Source organism: Nyctibius grandis, chromosome 8 (assembly GCF_013368605.1).
Source record: "Nyctibius grandis isolate bNycGra1 chromosome 8, bNycGra1.pri, whole genome shotgun sequence".
Lineage (NCBI taxonomy): Eukaryota > Metazoa > Chordata > Aves > Nyctibiiformes > Nyctibiidae > Nyctibius > Nyctibius grandis.
This window is the reverse complement of record NC_090665.1, coordinates 12,737,482-12,749,662: the sequence shown is the minus strand read 5'-3', so window position 1 is coordinate 12,749,662 and position 12,181 is coordinate 12,737,482. Positions and strand designations below refer to the sequence as shown.

Here is a 12,181-nt window from a genome sequence, read left to right as displayed (position 1 = left end):
TTAAAATTTTCCTTCCCAGACAGCTTCCAGGAACAGAACGGGGAGGAAACCAGCAGGGATTTGACGATGACCACCACGAGCAGCTCAGTGCACTTCCCCTGCTCTCCACACTCATCCCTTCAAACGCACGCTGACCAACAAAGGGCCCCCAACGCTACCCTCAGAAAAACATTTGCATCTCTCCTAAGGGCAGGGAGCCCAATTTGTCTTGGCAGCAGCTCCCCAACAGCCAGGCACATTTCAGCAGGAATCAGCCAAGGCTGAAACCTGGCCCGCAATCAGGGATACCGCAGGAGCCATAAGTGTGACCCAATCAGCGTGTCTAACGGTGACATATCCGAGGCACGGACCTGCGAGATCAGTGCTCAGGTCTCACTTTTCCCAGGGTAGCTGCACTCACTAGGCTACCACACATGACAACAGAGCAGGTTGAAAGTATTTTTTTCTGAAATGTTTTTATTATAAAAGCAATCGATATCATCAGAACCAAAGGAAACATTCAGATCTGAGCAGACAAACTTTTTCACCAGCTAGAATCACAGCAAATATTAAACCGTTGCTTTTGCAGAAGGGAAAAAAAAAATGAAACTAGCAGGAGTCAGATGGAAAGCTGCCCTGGTGAGAGGTCTCCTGTGTCACTAGCGCAAAGCGTTTTCTGTCCTCCTTGGCCAGAGCTGGCCACCACCACACAGGACCTGGAAGCACTGGCTCCTGGCACTGGGAAGCTTCGGTGCTCACACACAGCTTTACAGCCAGGTCTATCAAGTATCCAGAAGAGAAGGGAAAAAAAAGAAAGAAAACAAGAAAACCTGGAAACTACCTTCTCTGTCAGTGGCTCAGCCTGCTCTTTGCCAGCTGAGGACATGACACCAGGCATCCGAGGTTGCTCCATTTGCCCGTCACCCACCACTGCCTCTCCCTGGCCTCCTACACTGCATTTCCAGGCCAAGGGCTGCAGTCTGCTGGCTTTTTACTAATTACTTCATACTAAATGCCCAGGACAGGGGATGAACAAACCCAGCAGTGCATCACTCCAGGGGTCACCCCGGGAGGTGATCCCAAGCTATTTCTCCTTCAACACAGCAGCGCAAACTGCAGGAGCAAGGCTGACCCCCAAACAGCACCAAGAGCTCCCATGGGCTGAGCAGGCAGCAACCCCACCTCGAGCTCAGAGGCTCAGGGAAAAGCAGGGAGACGTTCATTAATAGCAATTAATTTCTAGGAGCTACCTTGGTAGTGCAAGATTTGCCTCTGCCAGTGCCAATCTTTGGGACACGGAGGTGATTGCCAGGCAGGGAATTTGTGATCCACTGTTGGCATTTAGATACCATCCCCTGGCGTCCTTTTAGTGCTAAAATCTGCTGAGCCAATAACCAGAATTCAGAAGCAGCAGCTATTTTTCCCCCTCTCGAAAGAAAAGGAAAAAAGTGCAATCTAGACATGCGGAGAGAAGGGAGGGGGTGGCTTAAAAAAATCTAACTGAAGAAAGTCAGTATCTCCTTTCCTTTTCAGTTCTCCCAGGGTCCTCTCAGGGCTTGCCAAGGCAGAAATGGTGCAGATCTTACACACTGATCTGCTGGAGCCCCGAGTGCCGCTGATTATACTCTGGCAGCTGTTTAGCAGGTAGAGCACGCTGCATTTCATACATTTAAAATAAACTTGCTCAATAATCTGTCACCTCTCTGAAATATATGCACACCTGGACAAGACAAATAAACAGCTGGGACTATCACCGAGAGATCTGTGGAGTGGGCTGAAGAAGGGCAGGTTGAGCCTCAGCTATGAAATCAAACAGCACAGATTACAAATGCATACACGCTGGCCACTGAGCAGTTCAAACACCAATCTACAAGAGCACTTCTGTGCTCAAGCAAAAGGTATCCAGCCAAGACAGTCTATTTTTTAAGTCTGAATAGCCAGGGAATGAAAAGCTTCCAACAGAGCTTCAAAGAGAGCTGAGACCTTCCATGAAGGCAGACACAATGCTTCTATTTTGGACGACGATGTTACAGTGAATGGAGAGCTCTGAGAAATACCCACATATCGCGCTACCGGAAAATAAAGTGACAAACTAATCTTTGCACAGAAAAAAAAAAGAAATCCGCAACCAACATGGCTCAAAGACCTGAGGAGACTTAAGGAATCCAGAGTGAGATTCCTCCCTCGCTGGCAGAGTCCTGATTAGCTCTCATGGAGCACCTGGAGACATCTGAGAACAAGCATTTAATTTATACATTCTGCCTCCTGACCTTTTTAATGGCATTTAGATGTAAGCAACTCCACTGCTCTCCCTAAGAGGTTGTTCTACTGTCCCTGTGGACATACCAGAACGTCCACATCGTGCAACAGATCACACAGCAGCAACCCCAAGCTAGCTCGGCCCAAGTCTCTAAACCCAGAGAATACAATGCAGACTCAAGCAGGTTTATCAGCTGGGCTTACTGCCTTTCGCAGGACTGGTCTGGGACTCCTGAACTCCAGAGCAGCTTTCCCAGGAGAGGCGTCTCCTCACAAATGCTCTGCAGCCCCACTGCACATCCCCACCATCACAACACGGGCTGCACCCAGCTCTGCTGAGCACTAGCTGCAACGGGCTCTCTTCTGTCTCAAAAAAATGCTCCAAGAGTTTCTTCTCTTAAGTTCAAGCCCTTGCTGCCAGCTATATACCTGCTCTTTCACTTCATCTCCTCCCCTTGTAGCCCTCAGTGCTTGCAGACCCGATTCCCAGGATGGCTGCTCTATATTCAGCCAACATCTTCCCCTTCTTGTTCTCCCAGAGAGGGACACAGCAGGCAAAAAGCCTCCAAGCACCACCGTGCTCCAGAGCACAACACCACTGCGTTTCACTCCCCTTTCCAAGCATCTCTCTTATTGCACCATTGCCACAAAATCCGCAGGCAGATTGCAATGTCTCCAGCACTGCTAGCAGGTTTACCTGTGCTGCTGCCAGTGCTGCAGACCTGATCTGCAACTCTCCCTGCGGTGCAAGAGGAGGATTTCCTCAAGTGACTCTGGGTATCCTGGGATTAGCAACATATTCAAGGGTAAAAGCAAGTCAGCTGAGTTTTTCTTTTTCAAGTTTGGGCCACACAGTGTTTCCACACCTGGCACTTTTATTAATCATGTTAATTTAATCACATTTAACCAGATAAGAAAAAGCAAACAAGAATAAGACATGAAGATGCTTTCTTCCCTCTCCCCCAGCTCAGACAGGCTGTTCTGTAAGTGTGCTTTACACATCAATCCACAGCAGAATTTAAAGCAATAGAAAAAGGAACAGCAAAGGCACTGAAAGCCTAAGAGTTACCTGCCACCCCCAGAACAACACCCCACTTACAAGCAGTTCTCCAGAGGTCTTTCCAGCCCTCCCACAGGCCTCCACATTCCCATCCCACCCACTTGGTCCTCCTGGTGATTATCACAGCAACTTCCTTCTGCGTCCCTGCCCCTTCCTGGTCAGCACGGTACAGTTGCACTCTGCAAAGGGGACTAGAAAAATCCGGGTACAGACAGAAGCAAAGGAGGAAAAAAGAAACAGAACTAGACAATCCTTCCCATGTCACGTGTATCACATTTGCTCCCCACTTCTCTAACATTTCCTTCTGCAAATATTAGGTTGCGCCATCACGGGACCTTGCTCGGGCTCTGCCTGCGCTGATCCCATCAGTGCAGCTCTAAATGCAGCCTTCAAACAATGGCACCCAGATTTTTCAAGCCCATGAACTTCCTGTGAGAAGGTCCACTCTGTGACCCACAGCACCTACACAGTGGGAAGGCTGAGAGGGAGCTGCGGGCATGTGATTGTCATCAATATTAATTATTTGGGGAGAATATGATTGATCTCACAAGGGCAATGAATTCATTTCTCCAGCTGAATGACAAACAAAAGGCAATATACGCGCTGCTGACATTTCCAAAGGCTACAAGGAGCAGCAACAGGAGGAAATACTGCTATGTGTTAAAACCCTGCCACAAAGGGCCAAAAATCTGAAAAGTCTCCAAAATTTTCATTCTGAACACTCTCAATGCCAGGAAGCAGATACCTTCGTATTCTCAGATCCGCACTGACCTTAGCCTTGGGCTGGCTACCTCTTTGCATTGAGAGGAAGCACTCACTCAGTGTCTTTGAAAAGTTGGGTTGAGTTTCCCCTCTTGCTCTTTGACACTTCTTGTGAACAACTACAAAGTCATTGAACCTGGCAGACAAGTGGAAAAAAAAGAAGCTTAGAAAGGGGAAAACATTGCCTTCCTGTGTAGCCACAACCCAGGGCTATTCAGCAGGGCTGAAATGCCAAGATGCAGCTCCCCTGTGCAATGGGAGAAGAGGAGGACACAGTAAGGCTGGAGAAAAGCATTTCCGCCTCTCCATGGCCTCACATCAGGGGTGTCTGTGTGTGTGCAACCTCCCTCCCAAGGAGACAGAATTAAACAGTCTCCCTGAAGTCCACATAGCAACATGAGAGAGAACAAGAAAGGTGGAGAAAGGTAAATGCACTGAGACTGCAGCTATTTTTGCAGGAGAACAGATTGAGCGGGAAAGACAACCCAGTCCATGGGGATGTTACTCCAGCAGAGTCTGAGTTTTGCCACATCCTTCAGTCACCCCAACATATCAGCCCTGTCCGGCTCAACTGCAACCAGCACAATTTGCTAGAGCAACACATTTTGGGATCCAGCAGCACATCTGTGCTCATTCAAAGAGGCTGGGTGTCCTACAAGCCCTTCACAGCCTGACAACGTTATTGCACTGGGCAGCAATACACACCCCCTCCTCCCGTTATCTGGATTCCTCCTTATAAACAAGGGCTGGGAGGTGTCTGTGCTTGAAGGAAGAGGCAGCTATTTCTCAACAGAGCAAATCCAATTATTTGTATTACAGTGAATTTGTACAGTTCTTACTGTCAGAATAAGTATTTTCTACAGATCCCAGAGCTTTGAATCAACAGATTGCTGATAAATTTATGTAGGTGGAGCCCTCGATGTTACTATGGGGGGATGGAGGTGAGGTTGTTTTACTTTTGGTTACTTGTGAGATTTGCTTTTTGCAATACGGCTAACATCAGAAAAAAAAACCCTAGAAATTTGGGCTGCTGCTACTGCCATTTACTATGCTCCTGTAAGTCTCTAAGGTTGAAGATTTTAAAACAGTCTACTAGTTTAGGGTAGCAATATGAGTTTCTGGTTAATCTACATGAAACCTACAGAGGCATCAATCACCAATTGTAGCCCATGAAAAATGGTACTGCCTCCCTGATAATCAGGCATCATAGAGCTTATAAATGGCTGTCCCCTGAACCGAAAGCATTAGGAGAGACTTCTGAAATCTGTGCCTCTGTTTCCCCAGCCACATTTACAACAGCCTCTCCCCACCTCCCACCACAGCTGTGCATCCTCATGTCTCTGAAGTGCTTAGAGATGCTGAGATGAAAGATAACATATGAGCGCGAAGTATAGATTAATTCCCCGAGCTCAGCACTCACTGGAGCTGATGGGGCTAAATGTACCAACCATGCAAACCTTGGGTTCTGAGCCTGTCTTAAACAGTAACTACTTAAGCAGCAGTTCCCTTGGAACAAGCCATTTTGGGGCTGGTTGGCTGGGCACATGGAGCCCCAGCAGGCAGGAAACACAGAAATGCAACATACTGCTATGAAAAATAGATGCTTTTCCAGAACAAGGTCTCAAACCTGTTCCTGTAGAATCTGGTGGTGGGATTTCAACTCATTTCAGTAGGAATCTAACAGAGCTGTTCAGGTTTTAGCAACCAGCACGTTAAGAACATGGCCAAACATAATTTGAAAAGCCATTTCCATTTCTGTTTGTTTTTTAAATGATTAAAAATCCAGTTTAAATTTGCAAGGAAAACTTTAAATTGAGCCAGATAAGTTTTGGCTTCCTTCCAAGTAGAAGGCAAACCCCAAAACGCTACAGCAAATCTAACAGATGGGAGTTATTTTTCACTCTTTAAAAATTTCACTCCTTTGCACTGAGATTAACTGTAATTAGCTCTTTATTTACATCTAGGACAAAAGGTAAATGATAAAGAAAGGCAACTATAACCACAAATCACAGGCTGAAAAAGGAAAAAAAAAAAAGCAAAAATTCCCTCTGAGAGGAAAACATCACGCGTTCCTCGCCAAGCAGCATAATTGTTATAAATATATAGTTAAACAGCTCCACGGCATCCTGTCAGCACTAAGGATAAACATTTAGGTCACAGTTTCACAAGCTTTTACACACAAGTTGATCAAATATATAAGAAACATCCTCTGAACATCTGAAAATACCACATCCCTGTAAGTGGACAGCATCCGAGCTAAGAGAGTCAAGATATTCCATTACACTTTTATTTCAGTCATGCGAGGGATTAAGCAAAACCAGGAGGAAAAAACACAACCAACACACAGCAGCTTTTCTAATTAAAGAGACTGAGAGGTATTAGAACTTTTTTTTTCTTTTTTTTTAAAGTCCTCTTCTAATTCTGATAACACGTCAGTTTAGTAAAGCTGAAGAGGCTTCTTAAGTATTTGTGGAGTGCATGATTCATGCTGTATCTTTGCCCTTCAGTCGCACAACAAAACTGCCCCAGGAGCTTCATGCAAAGCTAACAACCAGCCTTTTACCGTGGTACTTCCAGGCTGCGACACAGAGCTCCCAGCTTGCACCCAGACAACCCGCTGACCCATGGCCATGCTGGCTGAAGCTGAAGGCCAGATCCAAAGCTGCAAGGGTTAAATAGTAAAGCTTGCCCAGTCGTGCCTGAGCAAGCTGTTAGCAATAAAGAAGAGTAAACGGGCTTGAGGGCAGTCTCAAACACTTCTGAATCAACTGGACACTCTCCTATGCCAGCTCAGGGATCCCAATGCCCATGATGGACATGGGATGGGAGTGCATGACCATTCAGTTCCCCTTCCAGGCATGATAATACAGTCTTCTTCTGCAGACACCTAGAGAGAGCTTGGAAGAGCTGGTAGCTCTTGATGACCCTGCTCTGGTTGGGATTTCCAAGGCAGTGGCTCTCTTGCACTCCCCTGGTGATCCCAGGAGAAGGAGCCACCTACCACTCCCCTGACTCAGCCCAGGATTCACGGCAATCTCTTATCCTCTGCCTCAAACCGAGCTGTTAACTTAAGAGTCCCTTTTTGTTAACACATGTAAATCTAAAAAGACTCCATGAGAATCAATGTAACTTTTTCACATAAATACAGAGTCGGCACATAACAAAAGAGAGAGAAGTAGAAGGAAAGAGAGAAAGAAGGAAAGCAAGAAGGTCCAAACCCAACACCAAGGACCTTGACTCCACCCACCGACAAAGTTAAGGACCAGTACAGTTCTTCTCTAAAATTTTACTCATATGAGAAAGTGAAGCTCTCACTCTCTCACACTCTTCCCTTCTCTTTCCCTAACGCGCTCAGAGACTTCTATCTTTAGCCAGTTATCCTTGCAGTAATTTTCTTAAAGTTGTAATTGGATAATCATCCAGACTCGAGGGAAACTGGTGTCAGAAGAATTCCTGGGGATATAGCCCCCACTTGATGAAACCGAGTTGCTAAATTAACAAAGGTCTGACTACAGATACGATTCTTTGCTTGTAGTAGAAATTCTGTTATACCAGAAACTATTTTTAAGGAACCCTATAACCAAATATATACGCTTGTACATTTATATTCCTGTATTTTATTTGCTGTCAAATAAGACTCTGAATTTATGAATATGATGACCTGTGCATGTGTCTCATTGGGACCTCTGAGGTTGAAGGTAGAGAGTGCGCTGGCTAAGATCAGAATTCCCAAAAGTGCAGGCACCATTTGAACTAATTTCCCCAAATCAGTTTCCTTTTTGCACTCTCTCCGAGCGTACATGTGGCTCAGTCACATGCAAAAGCCCTACACGTAACAACACTGCGCTGAGAAACACGAGATTAGCCTTCTGCTTTGCGAAAACACGGGAAGGGGGGAGAAACCCTAAAACACCTCCCAAAAGAAGAGGCTGTTTTGTTCCACTTTAGCAGTGACCAAATCTCAGCCATACATTTTGCTGATGGCAGAGCAGAACAAAGCAGTTGCAAACCGTGGAGGGAAATAAACCCACCCGCACGTGGGAGCCCAAACTACGCTCAGGCTGCAGAGCTGGTGCGAGAGGAGGGGTCCGCTCAAGCGTGGCAAACGTGACAGCCAGCTTTGTCTCCCTTCTGCCTCTGCATCTGGCCCACCTCGTGCAGCCGGAGGAACACCAGCTCTCACCCACCGGGTGCAGAGATGCTACCGGTCGGGCTGCATCAGCCTGGCAGCACAGAGGAGATGGCTCTCGGCTCTGCTTATGGGGACAGGGAAATCCGTGAGCTGTGTCAAGAGAAAGGCAGGATAGGAAGGAGGAGAGCAGGCAACATCTGAACTGCAAGCTCCAGTAGAAAGCGTTTCAGTTCCCAGATAACGTGGCGCTGTTCACAGATTTCAGCTTATATAGGCTTTTCCATATATCTATTTTTATTCCCAAAGCATTCCCCGTTGCTGTATGATGAAAAGAAAGACCGGACAGCATGGATGCTCACAGATACGTGAACGCATTCACATGCTGGTTATAATCTTCCCAACTGTCCACGTCTGCTAACGCAACCTATGCTCTGAGAGCCAAGCTGGGACACCTCCTCTCCCACACCACCAGCTGCAAGGGTTATCTGGCAAATTTTTGCAAGTCAGAGTCTTGCTGAAATGGGAGGACATTTGACAACAGTGGTGGACCCGGGACAGATAGGGAAAGAAATATGAATCATGTGCCTGCCAAAATAACCAACATGAAAATCCAAACATAACAATAAGTGAGAAGAAGGAATAAAAGAACATGTTCCAGCCTCTTATTCTGAAGGAGTAAAATGCTTCTTCCCTAGTGCTGGCATCCAGCACATGCAGGTCTTGAAGGAATAAACCTGGGACAAACTCCCTCTGCCTTCTCCTTCCTATATGCATATTTCAGAGCATAAAATTCCAGCACCAGGGCCAGCAAGGAAGCACTTCCCACACCTCCACATTCCCGGCACCATCCGACCTCCCTCCACATCGCTCTCCCAACCCTCTCAAGCCTCTCTCACCTATGTGTTCCCGCTAGGCACTTTGGAGTAGCACTACCTGACCCAGGGCATGAGCCTGCTCAAGCCCAGCCCTGCGCAATACTCATCCCCGCTGCACACTAGTGAATGCTCAGATGCAGGATACCTGTGCAGAGCCCCAGGGGTCTGGAAGGAGAGAGCCCTGAGGTGTTCAGACACAAGCTTTCCTTCAGACTCTGGAGGGACCAGGCATGGGCAGACTTGAGCAAGCAGAGCTCTTCCTATCAAGGAAGAATTCAAGCTACATCCAAAGACATGGAAAGAAAGTCACAGGGCTGCATGCATGTAGACCTGCCCTCTGCCTTGTACAGAGGCACTGTGTTAGAAACTTAACCTCTCACCCCATGGCTTTCTGCTTCCCCTCCAGGCAGCATCTCCCACCTTCCCAGCTTAATCTTTCCCGATCATTTCACTGCCCTGCACGCTTCCACCACCTCAAGTCCTCACAGCCTTAGTCACCACATCCCATGTTATTCTGCATCCTTAACTGTTCCTACAGAGAAGGTGTTCCCAGTGACAGGAACAACTCTGCACCTATTTCAAGAGCTTAATCCTCTCCACTTGCCCTTCCCTGCCTACCACAGCCAGGCAGGCAATGAAGGCAGAAAGCAGGACCCTTCCCAGCACCGAGCCCTCCCACCAGAAAGCCCTTGGGCTGGAGTGATGCTCTCCATGCAAACAGGAGAAGCTTTTCCTGCAAGGAACACAAGACAGCAAGTAAATTTTCTGGAGCTGCCAAAAGCAACCTGTTATAAATGGCCCTCTTAAGTTATGAGATATGGACTCTCCACAGCACAGTTAATAAATAATACCCCACAATCCTGCTGTGTATGGAAGTGTAAGTTCAGTGACAGTTCTGCATATCCAAGAGGGGCCACAGTTAAAAATGGAGTGTCAGGAAAATAGTACTTTTTAATTACATAGCAAATAATTTTTTTAAAAAAGATAAGGAGTTTGCTGCAATCTCCCAAATCCAGAAGTAAAAAGCCTCTCCTAGGACAACAAAGCTAAATGCATGGAACGAAAACCATCATTTTATAAGAAAAAAAGATCCGTAAAAGAAAACAGAATTTACCTGAGCATTACAACCAGCTATTCACAAAGCAGAGGCTAGGATGGAGAGAGAGAGCATGCACGTGAGAGTGTATTTATAATTCAGTTTGCAGTAACATCCTAAGGCCCCGAGATCAGGATCCCGCTGTGCCAAGCACCATATGGGCACACTCTGAGCCCAGGCTGAGGAACAAGCACTGCCATTGTAACGAAGGGAAGCAACACTGGCACACAAAAGGGCCACCTGAAGCACTGGATCCCTGTCAGTCTCCTTTTTTCCCCCTCCTTCCTTTTCAGGAAAGCATTCCCACCACCCAGTTTCCATCCAGATACCCCCCCAAAATGCTTCGCATAAGGGGGCTGCTGTCCCCAGCAAACACATAGCAAAATCAACTTGCTGCCAGCACCTAATTGCTTTCAGGCTGTTTTCTGGGACGTGTCTCTTCCCTTTTATTTTCCTGCTGCAGTTTAAATCTGACCCCTTCCTCTCCCCCCTTCCATTCCAAAGATCTGTTTGACAGCACAGCAGGTACCAGACGCTCACACATTTGCAATGCGGATGAAAACTAAAGTTGCATTCGTCAACGCACGCAGCGCTCTAGCTTGGAATAGCCGAATTTCCGCGTTTCGGGTACCGGGGGCACGGCCAGCCCGCCTGCACCGGCGGCGGAGACACCCCGCCGCAGCGCGGCTCACACTTGCCTTCACCGAGGGACACCGAGGGCTCCCCCGGCCCCGGCAGCCCCACAGCGCCCGCTCCCCTCCTACCCCCGTCACCCCGGCCCGGCGGGGCTGGACGCGGCCGCGCACGTTCGCTCTCACCGTGCAGAGGCTTCTCCGGCCCGGGGACGCCGGGCGCTGCTGCCGCCGCGGCTCCTCGGGCTCTGCCGAGCCTCTCTTCCTCCTTCTTTCCTCTCCTTCCCCGCCAGCCGACGAGCGGGGGCTGCTGCCGGCTGCGCGCCGCCACCGCCCGCCTCACCGCGCGCGCCGCCGGGGCTGGAAACCGCCTCCCGCGCAAGAAACTTTCCCTCCGAGTGCGGGGAAGTTCACGGCCGGGGCGGGGCGGGGCGGAGCGGGGCGGGCCGGACCCCTCTGCCCCCGCCCCGGCGCACCTCCCTCCCGCCGCTCACGCTTACAGAAACACGCGTGTTCCCCTCCCACGCGCCGCCGCTTACCTGAGAAGGCGGAGGGGGTGCGCAGCCACGGCCCGAGCGCTGCGCTTTCCTTCTCTTCCCCCTCGTCCCGGTGTGCGCCCCGCCGCCCCGCCCCTTCCCCCGCCGGCCGCGCTCCTTCCGCGCACAGGGAGGGTTCCCCCGCCCGCAGCGCAGCCCCGAGCCCCTCACAGGGAGCGGGGGGTCGCTCCGGGGGAGGGCCGCAGCAGCCGGGGTTGGGGCGGGGGGGATCCGAGCGGGCGGGCGGTGAGTGAGCAGAAGCGAGTGCGGAAGGCGGGAGGCTGCCGCGATGTCCCCCGCGCAGTTTGCGGGGTCCTGCTGGGAGGAGGCGGGTTACGCGGCCGTGCGCGGGCCACGGCTCCCTCTCCTGGCCTGAGCGGTCCTGCCGGCTCGGAGCTGCTGCCGCCGGAGGGGCGGGCGGGCGGGCAGGCAGCTGCCTCAGGTCAGCGCCCCGTGCCGCGGGCGGCCGAGGGCCGTGAGGAGCCTTTGGAGCCAGGCCGCGGCCTGGGTCGGTAACGCGGGATGGCTGCGCAGCCCTCACGCTGCTGCAGGCCCCGCCGCTCTCTGCAGGGCGCTGCCCCCCAGGAGAACAAAGTTGCCCTTTGTCCCGTAATGCTGCTGCAGCCCTCTCTGCTCTCTGCAGGGCACTTGCCTCCTAGGAAAGAGAAGTTGCCCCTTGTCCCCTCCGAGAGCAGTGGCACTGCACAGCACCCTGGGCGCTGCAATGCCACCTCGTCCCAGGGAAGTGGCACCTTTTTGTTGTATCGCTGCCACGGATGTAGCCCAAATGAGACAATGTGTTGATGGATAAGGAGCGGGCACCTGTAAAGGACTCCAAGGGAAATAATAG

The 12,181-nt window shown here is 49.9% G+C and overlaps 1 protein-coding gene across 2 annotated transcripts in view; it reads right to left on the bottom strand.

Moving 5' to 3' along the window:
• IL1RAP (interleukin 1 receptor accessory protein) overlaps positions 1–11,115 on the bottom strand; it is a 47,921-nt gene extending 36,806 nt beyond the window's left edge. For both annotated transcript variants that reach the window (XM_068406063.1, XM_068406064.1), the window contains exon 1: positions 10,982–11,115. The gene's annotated coding sequence lies outside the window, so the exon portion shown is untranslated. The remainder of the gene's footprint in view (positions 1–10,981) is intronic.
• Positions 11,116–12,181: the final 1,066 nt, after the last annotated feature.